This window comes from Triplophysa dalaica, chromosome 1 (genome assembly GCF_015846415.1).
Source record: "Triplophysa dalaica isolate WHDGS20190420 chromosome 1, ASM1584641v1, whole genome shotgun sequence".
NCBI classification, from domain to species: Eukaryota; Metazoa; Chordata; class Actinopteri; order Cypriniformes; family Nemacheilidae; genus Triplophysa; species Triplophysa dalaica.
In genome coordinates this window covers 30,614,178-30,628,089 of record NC_079542.1, presented here as the reverse complement: position 1 = coordinate 30,628,089, position 13,912 = coordinate 30,614,178, and the positions used below count along the sequence as shown (strand labels likewise).

At 34.9% G+C, this 13,912-nt stretch overlaps 1 protein-coding gene across 1 annotated transcript in view; it reads left to right on the top strand.

The window, feature by feature from the left end:
• The first annotated feature begins 876 nt into the window (after positions 1–876).
• LOC130440397 (phospholipid-transporting ATPase ABCA1) overlaps positions 877–13,912 on the top strand; it is a 106,054-nt gene continuing 93,018 nt past the window's right edge. Inside the window, 1 exon segment of the mRNA XM_056729435.1 lies at positions 877–1,010. The gene's annotated coding sequence lies outside the window, so the exon portion shown is untranslated.

Genomic DNA, 13,912 nt, shown 5'->3' with positions numbered 1-13,912 from the left:
ACAAACATAGCCTGGTGTACTTTCAGTGTGCTGTGCACTGGAAAAGGAGACACTGTCCTTCTAAAGATGCCATCATACCATGCATTATGAAACAAATATACAAGCTGATTAAACATTTTCACACCACAAACGTGTGGAGTCAAGGGAAAGTAATGTTAGATTATGTGTTTCGCAGTTTATTTCCCTGATGCATTTGGTGTTTATTGATTTGGGGCAAAGAGAGTTTTTCATAAGCGTTTCATTCACTGATGGCTTCACATTCTATCTTTGAGCTGCTAGTGAAGACATCATTTACTGAATGTAAGAATCGCCTTCATAACCAGTGTCCTTTCCTTGTTTTAACTGAAAACAGGCTTTGAACATCATGCATTTGCCTCATAAGAAAATTGTTGAATTAATAATATTTTAGAAACCGACAGATATTCATACTACATAATGAATATCCCAAAGTTCTCTCTCTCTCTCTCTCTCTCACTCTGTTTGTCTCTGAATCTCTCTGTCTCTCAGGCCGTTCACCTCATCAGAGCTGTATTTTTTATTGCTGTTGTAAAACTGCATGCTGCCCTCTGTCTTAGCTCATTATTAACTTGTCATACTTAAATCTGATTCATTCAAACTTCCAGAAATGTCTCGAAAATTATAACGCACACACACACACACACACACACAGACAGACAAACACACACACAGCATCTGATTACTGAACAAGCGGCTTGCCTCGTGAGTATTTTCCGCCTTGTGTAACACACACCAACTCACCTGTACTGTAACCATAGCGATTGCACAGAGCTTATTTGCATACTCTATTGCTTGGGGAATGGGGAGAGAGAGACAGAGAGAGAGAGAGAGAGAGAGAGAGGGGGGTAGAAAGATAGAGTAAAGACGATCACATGCAGGTTTGTGTAACGGGTTGCCGGTTGTCTTGTGTGTAGATAAAGTACCTGTGTTTGGATGATATTGAAGGGAAGCATGAGAAGCTGACAGGCAGATCTGCTACAGTTACGACACAGGTGAGTGTTGAGTTCCTGAAGTTTCTGCCTCTTGAGATCAGATGTGTATCTTAGTACTGTACACACTGTGTTTGGATGCCTGTTAAACAGTTTTTACATTTATTAGTTTATTTAATTTGTTGGTGAACACACAAACATCAAAGAGCTGACAAATAGCACTTTACCACATCTACATTTTTTATATATTATTTGACAACATTCTGTGAGGAAAACGGGTCTTGTTATGCTATTTAACATATCTTTAAAATTATATTTATTTGTAATTTTTTTTCATTCTGAAGTATGGGACACAGTTTAAACAATGATATACAGTATACACATGAATGGGATTTGAAAAGTAACAAAATTCAAGCTATAACGAAGACGTCCATAAAATACAAAAATATTTTTCAAAGAAATAAACCTCTGGGGCGTATACTGTATGTGCCTGTAGTTGAAGCAACACCCATGTGTTGATAGTTTATTGACTCTAAATATTATTTATTTATATAAAAATGTATTTAATAACACAGCTCTGTCTGGCTGGGAAGTGACGTTGAACCAAACCTATTTCTGGGTTGATTGATGTTTGCTTCTTTTGCGTATGTCAATACATTCAGAGAGATTATGCAAAACTACGAAAAGTTGTTTATCTAACGCAGCAGATGTGGGGTAAAGAAATCTAACAAAATGAATATGAACAGAGCTGAATGTTTCTACTATCTCCATCTGTCATTATTAATGTCAAGTACTGATTAAACTGTTGTGAATAAAACTTTTGGCCCTTTCACACTTGAAATTGTTAACCCAGGGTTATTCTTAAACCTGGGGAAGCTTAATTCTGGTTTTATGTTTCATACTTTTCATGTTTAACATGCTAAATGTTAAAATCACTCACATTGTTTTTCTTACCATGATACGACGATATTCTCAAAAAATATTTATACATTTCGGTATTATTACTCATACGCAGAAAATATAAGGTACTGGCATAACAGCCAGCTCTAAATAACAGTTTAACTAAAATTTCATAACATCTGATCGTTTTTGTCTTTTATTGTCTCCACAAACCAAGTAACAGACGTATTCACCAATCATTGCTTCATCCCACCTTCCCTGTGCTATACAGACATTTCTAGAATTTTCTGAAAGTGACAATGGAGAAATAATTTGTAAAATATGTGAAGATTTTTACAGTTTGTTTATTTGCAATATAACAATGTATCGTAATAACTGAAGCTCAAAATGTACTTACGTAAATATAGCCCACACTAAAACTTTAATGCTACATGAAAATAAATATTACCACAACAAATTAACACCACAGAATTGTACAAGAATAAAAGGTGAAACGAATGTAAATTTGTTGCATTGTGTAATGAATCTTGGTTATTCTGATGTCACGATTCATGATTTCAAATCTACATCAGTGTTTCCTAGGTTAATGCTCTAATTGTACATTAATGAGGTCAATAACATTGACAAATGGACTCACATATTTTTTTAAATAGTTACTTGTCTGTTTGTAAAAATGATAGTCCATGCTGCTTGTTTATCTCACCTTAAACACTCAATAACAAAGCAACAGAGTTTCATGAACCAGGGATAAAACTGTGCCAATAACGTTCAACAGTGTGAAACGTTTCTTTATCCAGGGTTAAAAGTGGGGTTTAACAGAAGATAGGCCAGGTTTAAGTGCAGTGTGAAAACTCTTAAGTGAGATACGGTGGCTGCAAAAAGTATTTGGACACTGAGAGCACATTTGTTATTGCAAATGAGAAATCAAAAAGAAATAAATAATTTAAAGGGATTTCAACACACACTCTTAAAGGGATAGTTCAGCCAAAAATGTCAATTCCTACCTTATTAGGGAGAATTAAAATGGTTGTCAAAGGTGAACCAGAACTGTTTGCTTTCCTACATTCTTCAAAATAGAATTTGCCCACAAAAACATACAATATTTATAATAATAACTATGACTGCGATAGTGATATAAGCTATAGTATATTGTATTTTAAGACCGGAGCGCACAGCCATAGAATATATAGTGTAGGACCTAACGAAAAAGTAGACAGGAGACATTTTTTTGATTCACAATAGAGTCACATAATAATATAATATATATAATACACACGTTTAAAATAATGTTGTGTGAACATCTGGACTAACGGGGTATATTGTAGTGTAGATGTTTAATGTAATGTAGAGTAAATTAGTGATATGTATTGTCTAGATAATTAAAGGAAAGTGACTGGACAAATTTCTGAGATAAAATATAATACATTATATGCATTAAAATGTATAACGTGACATAAGCGTCCAAATGGTTTTGGAGCTCTGCATATATTTGTGTAAATTCAAGCAATTTCACACAGGCAACAATTTATTATGCCTATTTATCAACACAGCTAAGATTTGTCTGCCTTGATGGATGTCTGCTTGCTTTGCATGTGGCAATACATTCAGAGTGAATATGCAAAAATGTCAAGTATTATTTCCAACACATAAGATCGGAGGGACCAAGAGTAATGTAAACTGATGACGTGAGATGACTCTCTGTTTTGGCTCTTGTGTTTGTCATCGTTATTAATAATGAACCTAAGACAGAACTTATAGTTGCATCAGCCGATAATAAGGTCTTAAAATGAGAGGTATTTACACTTGGGGCCCAATTAGTATTATTGAACAGTTTGTTACTAACTCTTGTTCTTAAGAGCAAGTAGCTCTGGGTAGGGATAGTTTACCCAAAATTGAAACTTCTGTCATCATTTACTCACCCTCAGGCTGTTCCAATCCTGTGTACGTTTTTGCTGGATGCAGAGGAAGATATTTGGAAGAATGTCAGTAACAAAACAGATCTTATCCCCCATTTACTGACATAGGGGAAAATAAATACTATGGGAGTCAATGGGGGATGAGATCTGTTTGGTTACTGACATTCTTCCAAATATCTTCTTTAGGGTTCAGCAGAACAAAGACATTTGTACAGGTTTGGAATAAAAGGAGGGTGAGTCAATGATTATCAAATCTTCATTTTTGGGTGACCTTTCCCTTTAAGCCATTGCACTAGACTGTGACCAAGTGGTCAAATTTTGCAACTATACTTCCAGCCGGTGTTACCAGCTTTTCATTATGGTCACGCTGGTGCGACTGCCAAACTGATCAATATATATATAATTTTATGCATTATAAATGTAATGTGCAGAAATGTTATATTGCGCAATCGGTGCCTCCAGACATTTCATTTCAACTCCCCTCCTCCAGCTATTCGCTTATCTATCAGTGCCCCCATCCCACAAAGCCGTAACACACAGGTTAGAGGGACATTCAATGCATCGACTTCTGAAGAGAAGGACCGACATAGCAAACGAGTGAGGGTTCACTCTTGCAACTAAAATCGCAAGAGCGATACGAGCAAACTACTGAACTGAGTTCTGAGCTGGGCATTTGAGCCACAGAATGTTTAAATCTGTGCTCTTACCATGAAATCATTTTTACCGCTGGTTAAAAGTATTTTTTTTGCCTAATTGCCTAGGAGTAAAAGGCCAGACGGGACGGTTTGGGGTCAGGATAGGGAAATATGAGTATTGGATTTGAGAGTTGACAAGAGAGGCAGAGCTCTGCATCCTGACATGGGCTGAATCCAAAACAAGCACATACGATGGCCCTATTCAAATAGGACAACACATTAAAAATTTTGCATCTCATTGATTCTCTGTTGATTTTAGATTTAGAATTATCGACACGTGGGTAAATTATCTAAATTTTCACCTTTGGGTGTACTATTCCTTTTCTTACTACTAAAATTCATTTCTTATTTAAACCCTTGGCTCAGAGTATAATATTCGTAGAGTATACTCCAGGTTTTTGCATGATAAACTGCATTATTTGCAGTTATGAATTAGTTGTTTACATTTTGTGGATTTCAGATAAATAAGTTGTCACTACCTGAAGATTAAGGGTGTTACAAGGATGTAGTAAATCTGATTTTCGCTCCTGTAAATAACCAAAATTTGTGTGTCCAGGTCAGGATGAGATTAATGACAGGGTTTATCTGCAGTGTGAACATGATCTTAGATTAGCGCACTCAAAAGCTTGTGAAAGAGCTGCGTGTCTGGATTTGTGACATGTTGAGACGCTCTTCTCAATCATTTGACGATCATTTGATGAATTACTGCTGTCGTTAATAAAAAATGTACACAAATATCTCCTTTACAAACTGTTTAACATCTGATTTTAAAAAATGTGTGACATTAAAACTTTAAGACAGTACATTACGGTAAAGTTGCTTTAATGTGTGTGAAACCCGCAATATGACTTTGTGCTAAAAACAATATTTATATACAATGATTATTTAGATTTAGAATTCAAATAAGTAATCAAACTGAATTAATTTGTTTTCTTTTACCCACGCAATCTTACGGTAATTTACTTCAAACTTGCTTCTTTTCCACCAATCTTACGTTTTCTTACTCTGAAACTGACATATAAACACAAAAATATGTAGAAATTCCCACGTTAGCAAGTACCCTTGTAAAAGCAGTAGTGTTTCATGAACATAGTTGGGAAATAAATGCATGTGTCACAGTATTAGATCCTTATATCCCAATCCTCGCTCTTAAAGGGGGAGCAGCATAATATAGATCTCTGGTATTTTGTTCATTGAAGAACAAAGGACGTGCCCAAAAACACTTACTGATATTAAAGGATTGTTTTCTCTTATACGAGTTGTTCACAGCAGATGAATGAAAATAGTAGCATACAATAATTTATTTGTTAAAGATGTGGCACAGTATTTTATCCGTATATCCGAATCCTCTCCCTTAAAGGGGCAGCATAATAAAGATCTCTGGTATTATGTTCATTGAACAAGGACATGCCCAAAAATAGTTTTCTCTTATACCAGTTGTTCACAACAGATGAATGAAAATGGTAGCATACAATCATTTATTTGTTAAAGATGCGCCACAGTATAATATCCGTATATCCGAATACTCGCTCTTAAAGGGGCAGCTGCATAATAAAAATCTCTGGTATTATGTTCATTGAACAACAAATGACGTGCCCAAAAACACTTACTGATATTAAAGGAATTGTTTATTCTTATACGAGTTGTTCGCGACAGATGAGTGAAAATAGTTTTTTAAATAAGGTAGTGTTAAAAGAAAGCTTATGAATAAACAATAAAAATGTATATTAATTTACAAATCATTATTTATACATTTTTATTTTTGTTTGGATGTTTCTCTTTAGTCTTGTCTCACCCCAAGAATTAAGGGCTGGTGCCACTAGCTGTATATTTTATTTATATTCTTTATAAACACCAGAGCAATACCATATGTTCAGCAAATAACCATGGAATATACTTAGTAATAGGGCAAAGGTACTCTATACATTTTACAAACAGTTGTCATTTCTATTTCTCTCAAAAAACGGATATTTGAGGGTTAGTAAAGACTGCTTATGGCCTTTTATGAGTTTGATTTTGGATGTAGACACAAAGCCAAAGATCATCACAATGTGCCAGTGTTATATCACAGTTTAACAGACAATAGAAAATATTTAAATACCAAAAGAAAATGTTTTTAAGATATCACCTGCAATAATCATGTAACATATCAAAAGAAAACACAAAGAACACAAAATAAAATATTTTGAAGTGCCGGCAAAAGACCAATGCATGAGAATGATTGCAGGTTAACAACATTCTACAAAATATCTTCTCATGCAGATTTGTAATGACAGAAGCATGTGAAAATAATATTATATTAATATCATTAACATGATTTTCATTTTTGGATGAATCATCACTATAAGTGTCAAAATAGTTTTTGCACCGCATCTGTGATGTGTGGTTCAGTTCAAAACTGAATTTCTTTAGTGGGAGAAATATGCAAATATAGTTTATGTAAAGCAATAAACCATGGAGTAATGTCCTGTCTATCGAACACAAAGAGAAGTTAATCTGTGTCCTACGACTTTGATTTCAGTATTTGAATAGTGGTTGGGTTGAAAAATTTGGTCTGATGGTTGGTACAGTAGATTTCAGGACCAACTTAAAAATGGTTAGGTAAACAGCTAATTATTTAGTAGAAACTGCCAAATAATATTATATGTATGTATATGTAAAATAGAAGCTGGTAAAAAGGGCTGGTTTCTGCGTTCTTAATACAAAATACAGCATTTTTTTAATACAAATTACATTGGCTGTATTACAAACTAAGTGAAAACATTGAGACATTTTTTCTTAATTATATTATAAATTTTCTTTGGCATCAAACCCTGTAACTTTTTTTTATAAGGTTTTAAATAGTGTATAAAAATGTGACTAGCTTGTGTGTGCTGACCTTTTGTACACAGAGAATTACAGCTGTAAATGTTGTTTATATTTTATGAGTGACCTCGAAATTTTACTGTAAATGTTTCCCTTTATGTCACATTTTTATGTTGTTGTTTAATCCTAAAATTCCAGTATATGTTCTCTTTAATTTATTTAAAAATAGTAAATTTTTAACTGGAAGGCAATTCCAGCGTTATGGACGTGACATTTTGCGTTATGGATGTGACATAAAAGTGCTCAGAGTATGAATTTGTAACAATTATATTGAACTATGTTTATCTTTTACTGAACTCATGTTGATACAGTCTAAACATCAAAAAATGTCAGTCTATAAAAAAAAAATGGAAAAAGGAACATTAAATTGCATAATGGATGTGACGTTTTTGGGAGACGATAAACTTTGTAGGATTTCTGTAAAATAAAATGCACAAGCCTGAAGCAATAATACCCATTGAATGGAGAAGGGATGCTTCTTTATAGAACTTGAAATAGTTACTTTATATTAATTTTCATGTGTCCATTTATGAGGAATATGTTGCGTTATGGATCTGACAATCCTGATGGCACTTACCCGACTATGAAAAATCATGCACTAAAAATAAAACAAATGCTTTACAGATTTGAAGAGAGATCTTACATTAGGCATTTGGGCCACCGAATGTTTAAATCTGTGCTGTTACCATGAAATCATTTTTACCGCTGGTTAAAAGTATTTTTTTGCCTAATTGCCTAGGAGTAAAATGCCAGACGGGGAGGTGTGGGGTCAGGATAGGGAAATATGAGTATTGGATTTGAGAGTTGACAAGAGAGGCAGAGCTCTGCATCCTGACATGGGCTGAATCCAAAACAAGCACATACGATGGCCCTATTCAAATAGGACAACACATTAAAAATTTTGCATCTCATTGATTCTCTGGTGACTTTAGATTTAGAATTATCGACACGTGGGTAAATTATCTAAATTTTCACCTTTGGGTGTACTATTCCTTTTCTTACTACTAAAATTCATTTCTTATTTAAACCCTTGGCTCAGAGTATAATAAACGTAGAGTATACTCCAGGTTTTTGCATGATAAACTGCATTATTTGCATTTATGAATTAGTTGTTTACATTTTGTGGATTTCAGATAAATTAGTTGTCACTACCTGAAGATTAAGGGTGTTACCAAGGATGTAGTAAATCTGATTTTCGCTCCTGTAAATAACCAAAATTTGTGTGTCCAGGTCAGGATGAGATTAATGACAGGGTTTATCTGCAGTGTGAACATGATCTTAGATTAGCGCACTCAAAAGCTTGTGAAAGAGCTGCGTGTCTGGATTTGTGACATGTTGAGACGCTCTTCTCAATCATTTGATGATCATTTGATGAATTACTGCTGCCGTTAATAAAAAATGTACACAAACATCTCCTTTACAAACTGTTTAACATCTGATTTTAAAAAATGTGTGACATTAAAACTTTAAGACAGTAAATTACGGTAAAGTTGCTTTAATGTGTGTGAAACCCGCAATTGTTTTTATAAAAACAATATTTATAAAACAATGATTATTCAGATTTAGAATTCAAATAAGTAATCAAACTGAATTAATTTGTTTTCTTTTACCCACGCAATCTTACGGTAATTTACTTCAAACTTGCTTCTTTTCCACCAATCTTACGTTTTTGCACAATTCACATCACACATATTCATACAAATTTGTCTTCCGATAGATCTGTTTTTTTTCCATTTTGCTCCACTTACTGTAGCAACATTATCACACACAATTCTAAACGTTCTGTGCTTTCAAAAGTCCCAGAAACGTTGACTCTTGGAGAGTTTCCTGCGTTGGCAGAGCAATTGAATCTCCAAAAAAAAATTGCTGGCTTTTCAGTGTATGCAAATTCTGCAGACCCAACGGCCTTCAATTCGCTTTCTGACCTTTAGCTCCAACACATTCATACACCTTCTACTTCCGTGCCACGCGCCGTAATTGGCCCCTAAAATTAGAGATAAGTGTGTATGTGCGAGCAACCCCATTTTCAGCAGAAATAAATTCTCCGGTGGAGATAGAAAGGCAGACAGTGATTCATAAATAGGAAATTACTCCCTGCATATTTCATACAAGGTTCCTGTGCTGGTCATTTTTCCTGCATGACGTTCTGCCTGATGCCTGATGAAATATTTACTGTAACTGCAGACAATTACGAGAGAAAGAGAGAGAGACAAAAAAGACTCTTTCTGGGTAGCAAACAGGAAATGAGTCCCCCTTTAGTAGACAATCCATATGCACACTTTATGGGCTGCTCTGATTGTTTGAACAGGAACATGGTGATTCTTTCAGAAAAAAACAACTTGGCAAAAGGCTGATATGTAAGGACATGAGGGTGAGCATTCAAACAGAAGAGTGATGCATAAAACATGGCTCATCTAGCTCAAGTGATAGAGCATGGCCCTGGCAACACTGAGGTTCTGGATTCAATTCCGATTGAACAATCAAACTGGTCAAATGTACCTTTAATGCACTTTACATCGTTTTGTAAAAAAGCATCATTGACTAAATTTACATGCGCACCAATAATGCGATTATTTCCAATAATCAGAATAAAGACCTAATAGCAGTAGCATGTTAACATGACATGAGCGACCCTCTTCACTCCCATTAACATGAATGTTCTAGTCAGATTATTTGGTATCATACACAGCACAAATCATGATCTCAGATAAAGTAGTGTTACTTGCAATCATTTTGATATATTCACGTCAAAGGCAAAACATTTATGTGGACATATTTTGCACGTGTTACGATCGATTATGCTTACTGCGATAATGAGCTTAATCACATTATTTAGATCGAACTATTACGTTTACATGAGGTAAAGTGTAATCAACTTGACACAACATAAAAACATTAAAAAAATTAAAATAGTAGTATGTTGAAATGACTTGTAAAGTCAATTTGGTTGTACTTACAAACCTACGGCAATCACAGGATGCATGTGGGATAAAAATCCCGAGATGGGATTTTCCCCAATGAGTGTGTTGTGTCAAGAGAATTTTTTTTCAACTGAAATGCGAGATGCGACACTTGTTTCTTACTGTTCCAAATGTATTTCTGTTTTACATGAAACTGCACTTTCGTTTAACAAGTCACGATTCACCTACTGGGCTTTGTTGGGGTAGAACGTGTCTCCTGCTGAATTTGTACCTCAGAGATTAGAATTTGTCCTCTGAAAAAATACATATATTCCCTAAGCACAAAACTACAGTACGTATCCTAAAAAATGGAACAGTCCTTCGCCAAAGAACAGTGTGTCACTGCAAGAGATGCAATTGATCTGACAGCTGAATCGGCTGCGTTACAAGCGCGCACATGTCCTATGAAGAGATGAATATATACTGTAACAGAGTGAGTGTGAACTTTTAAGTATGTTATCTGTGTGATAAAGAAATGGGCTGGCGACCCAAAGGGTTGGAGGTTAAAAATCTTGAAATGGGTGATTCATAACCTGCTGGGTAACTGAGTTCCCCTGTCACCATTACGTCCTTGATCTAGGCACTTAACTTCAAGCAGATCCATTGGGACTATTCTGCGAATAATTGTACTGTAAGTCACTTTGGAAAAGACAAATAGCTAATTAACTTCGATGTATTCCAGTAGGGCAGAATAATCTCACATCTTTTTTATTCACCAGCCCACACATTTTCTTTAAAACAAGAACACAGTTTCAGTTCTTCATACAGAAATACAATACCTATTCAGAAAGGTGCATCATGATGTCACAGAAGAACCACTTTGACTGAAGGTTTCTTTGAAGAACCTTAAAGATGAGAATAACCCGTCAGTTTTACACAATATGGATTTATAGATGGTTTCATTTTAACAACATAAAATAACGATACTTTTTTGACCCCAACATAACATAACATACATTTAATTAAATATAAATAGTTGTATTGTAGATAGTGATGCATGATATTTTTTCGATATTTGATATTCCGATATTTTGCCAATATATGTTAAGTCATTTTAGGCAATAGCCGATATCGATTTACTGTAAGTCTATAAGTCTTGTGTGATGATGATAGAACAAAAGGTCTATCTTATCTTCTATCATGGCATTTCCAAAAGTGGTGCTCTAAAACGATTTATTACCCAAAATTGTTAGTCTATAATAAAAAAGCAATTATTTATTTATTTGCGTGTCTCTGTTATATTCTAACTTGTGTAATTATCTGCAAAACTGTTGTCTAGTAATATCTAATAAAACCCAATCGTCAAGAAATGATCAAAGAACTCTAGCTTAGCATCAGTGTATAGACTGCTGTTTTTACAGTAATGGGCGACACAGAAAGCCTTTACACAACAATGTGCCATAAACAATGAGCTTTTGTCCTATTAATATACAATCATAAATACCTGCTAACCCTGCATTCCAACTGGGACGTATCGCCCTCCGAAGGGCCCTTCGGAGTGACAACAATCATGGCCACCACACTGAAGGGTTGTTCCAAACCGAAGTGCACATAACTGGCCACTTCAAAGGGCCCTTCAGAATGAATGGTCTGAACTGATGGTCACCTAGGCCTCCCATGATTCTTTGAGCCGATTCTTTGCATGGTGACACCGCCTCTGAATGGGCGGGGGATGATGAAGCAGAAGGGCACTTCAAAATTTTGCCCAGTTTTACCCGAGAAACTATGCGCTGTTGGAAATCAATTGTGACAGATGTTTTTTTCACAAAAAATCCAAATCCAATGTACTCAATGGGAAATATAATCACACTTCTCTGATTTATTACATTTGTAGACTTAAAATGCAAATGGACGTTATATTGTGAATGTTTGGCATGGAGGGCTTAGCATTGTGAGCTCGTCTGTATTACTGAATGATGTGCAGTATCATAAAAAAGCGCCATATTGAATGATCTGATTTGCAATCCTCAGGCAAATTATTAAATAACTGCTGCCAGAGCATATATTTTATAAAACTGTGTTCAGATATCAATGCAAAAATGTGTGTGATGTAACTACAGTCATTGAACAAAAACACGTGGTACATTAAAAAGTTAAGAAAACAAAAATAAGTGGTTGGCTCTTATGGTCGCACATATTGTCGGAACACCAGCTTAACTAAAAACCTTGTGTGTGTTTTAACACAACCCTGTGTTTACATGACAATTCAGACGCAATAAGACACGGAAATTAACTTCAGTGCTCATGTGCTATGTGACAGCTGCTCACTTTGGCAAAATATCGATGCAGATATTTAATTTATAAGCCAATATCGGCCGACAATATCTGCATACTGTAAATGATAGAAAATTACATAATAATGCATCCCTAATTATAGACACAAACCAAACTAACAGGAAGTTAACTGATGGTCAGGCACTACAGGTCTATATTTAGACCTTTTTCCTCTTCTTATCTGTTATGCTTATTTATGTTTCTGATACAGCTGATATAAGTATTTTTCCAAAGTAAAAACACTCAGTACAGTACAGATAAGTGAAAATGAGAATAAAAATACTCTGGACTAGACCTCTGTATTAAAATATGTGTTTATTTTATGTGAAGTCATGAACTCTCCTGAACTCTCTCATCTGGAAGGTTGTTTTCCTGGACCAGTGTATGTGTATGTTTACATGTTTGAAGATAATTGTGTGCTCATTTCCAGATAAACAAAGGTGAGCTTGACTCTCACCTTTCCCCCTTGTACCAATTAGAGTGGAATCCGCCGCTCCGTTAAAGACGTTCCCGTCCTGCAGTGCGCTTGCATCTGTTCTTTAAAGAGCTGTTGGGAGTATTAGAAAAGATTTTAAAGCTCTCCTCTTGTGTGAAGTCTTGTTATGGTGGCTGTGTGGTGTGAATGTGTGACTGATTGTTGTTTTTGTATGGTGAGAATGAATGTGTGAGAATGGCTTATTCTGTTTGCTCATGAGCCGTACACGTCTCCACAGACTCATGTACTGTACATAGTGACATCAGAAAACAGCATGTAGTTATTTTAGCCTCGAGAGATAAATATCATTTTCAATGGATTTCTACTTAAAAATGCAACAGTTTGCAGCAATATTTTGTTGTGACAACTTCTAATAAACGTAAGTTCATCCAACAAATTACATTGAGTTAGACAGATGACTTTTTCTCTTAAACGAAATTCATTTTTAATTAACACCAACTTAAAAAACTTGTTAATTATTGAAATTATTAAGTTGTCCAACTAGTTTTAAACAACTGAATTTAGTCAAAGACACTGGTTGAACAAAACCAAAACCATCCCACTGTTCTTAAACAATTCTATGCAAATTAAAAGCGAGAGATCTTTTCTCTAGCCTCCCCAATGAGATGACTGAGTAAACAATGAGTAAAACATCATTCATGCTTATTTTCTTTGAGCCTAACCTAAGCAAATGCTCTATCCTTTAGTAAAATGTCATGAAAACCACTAACATACCCAAAACATCTGTAAATGCCAAAAGAAGCAAATATTAAACATTTTTAAGTCTCATGCTGTTCTGAGGTTGAAGAAAATCCTTAAAATAGCACTTTATTTCTAAATTTACTATCATCATATACTTCCATTCTAAATATGATGGGAA